Here is a 1,616-nt window from a genome sequence, read left to right as displayed (position 1 = left end):
GGGAATAGGGGGACACCAGGACATCAGGAGAAGGGGATGCAGGGATGTGGGGACAGGGGGACGCAGGGACACCGAGACAATGGGATGTGGGGACACCAGGACAGGGGGACATGGGGACACCGGGACAGGGGGACATGGGATGCAGGGACACGGGGAGACAGGGACACTGGGATGCCGGAGACAGGGACACCGGGATGCAGGGACGTGCGGACACCGGGACGTGGGGACATCGGGATGTGGGGACACCGGGACACTGGGACAGGGGGACACCGGGACAGGGGGACGCCGGGACAGGGGGACGCCGGGACATGAGGACAGGGGGACGCGGGGACAGGGGGACGCCGGGACAGGGGGACACCAGGACGTGGGGACGTGGGGACAGGGGGACACTGGGACATGAGGACAGGGGGACGCCGGGACAGGGGCAGGCCGGGCGCGGCGGCCCCGCCGGAGCCGCGCCGGGGTCCCGCTCACCTCCTCGGCGCGGCGCACGCCGCAGCGCAGCCGCTCGCGCCACTTCTCGGGCAGGCAGCAGAGCAGCCGCGGCAGCACCGGGTAGATGGTGCGGGGGTCCACGGCGTGTCCCGGCGTGGGGCCTGGGGACGGGGACGCGGGGGGCAGAGCGGGGGGAGCCCCCAGGCACGCAGCCCCCCGGGGGGCAGCCCCCACGGTGACCGCGCGGCCCCCCGCCCCCCGCACGTATCCCCGCCACACAGAGCTGCCAGCGCAGCCCCCGCTGCAGCCCCCCATGCAACGCCCCTGAGGCAGCCCCCCAAGATGTGCAGCCCCCCAGATGTGCAGCCCCCAGTAGCTCCCCCCAGATGTGCAGCCCTCAGCGCAACACCCCAGCTGCATGTCCCTCCAGTGCAGCCCCTCCCGCTGTACGTCCCGCGGGATGCAGAGTGCAGTGCACCCCAGATGTGCACCCCCCCAAGGATGTGCATCTCCTCCGCTATGCACAGTCCCCACTGCAACCTTACCCATGTGCACCCCAGATGTGCACCCCCCCAAGGACATGCACCCCCTCCGCTATGCACAGTCCCCACTGCAACCTTACCCATGTGCACCCCTACATGTGCACCCCCCCCAAAGACATGCACCCCCTCCCCTATGCACAGTCCCCACTGCAACCTTACCCATGTGCACCCCTACATGTGCATCCCCCCCAAGGACATGCACCCCCTCCGCTATGCACAGTCCCCACTGCAACCTTACCCATGTGCACCCCCAGATGTGCATCCCTCCGATGCACAGCCCCCATTGGAATCCTGCACAGATGCACCCCCAGATGTGCATCCCCAGCTGTGCACCCCTACCTGTGCATCCCTCCGATGCACAGCCCCCATTGCATCCCTGCAGATGCACAGCCCCAGATGTGTACCCCAGCTGTGCACCCCCCGGGATATGCACCCCCCCGCTGCACAATCCCCATTGCACCCCCGCACACGTGCACGCGCGGCTGCGCCCCCGCCGCAGCGCGCCGCCCGCACCGGTGACGAGGCTGACGAGGAGCCCCACGAGGATGACGGTGGTGGAGTTGTGGGCGCTGTACCACATGTACGAGAGCTGGTAGAACTTGCGCAGGCCGCCGGCGCTGCGGGGCACAGCGGGCGCCA

At 69.7% G+C, this 1,616-nt stretch overlaps 1 long non-coding RNA gene across 1 annotated transcript; it reads right to left on the bottom strand.

Annotated features, from left to right (window-relative positions):
* Window positions 1-516: 516 nt before the first annotated feature.
* LOC112943798 lies at window positions 517-1,590 on the bottom strand. The gene is made up of 2 exons (XR_003248657.1): window positions 1,491-1,590; window positions 517-596 (listed from the first exon to the last, which is right to left on the bottom strand). It is a non-coding gene; the product is annotated as an uncharacterized LOC112943798 (long non-coding RNA).
* Between the last annotated feature and the right edge of the window lie 26 nt (window positions 1,591-1,616).

This window comes from Nothoprocta perdicaria, unplaced genomic scaffold (genome assembly GCF_003342845.1).
Source record: "Nothoprocta perdicaria isolate Ctin4 unplaced genomic scaffold, notPer1 scaffold_1559, whole genome shotgun sequence".
Lineage (NCBI taxonomy): Eukaryota > Metazoa > Chordata > Aves > Tinamiformes > Tinamidae > Nothoprocta > Nothoprocta perdicaria.
Note: the sequence above shows the minus strand (reverse complement) of the source record. Positions and strands in the feature narration are given on the sequence as shown.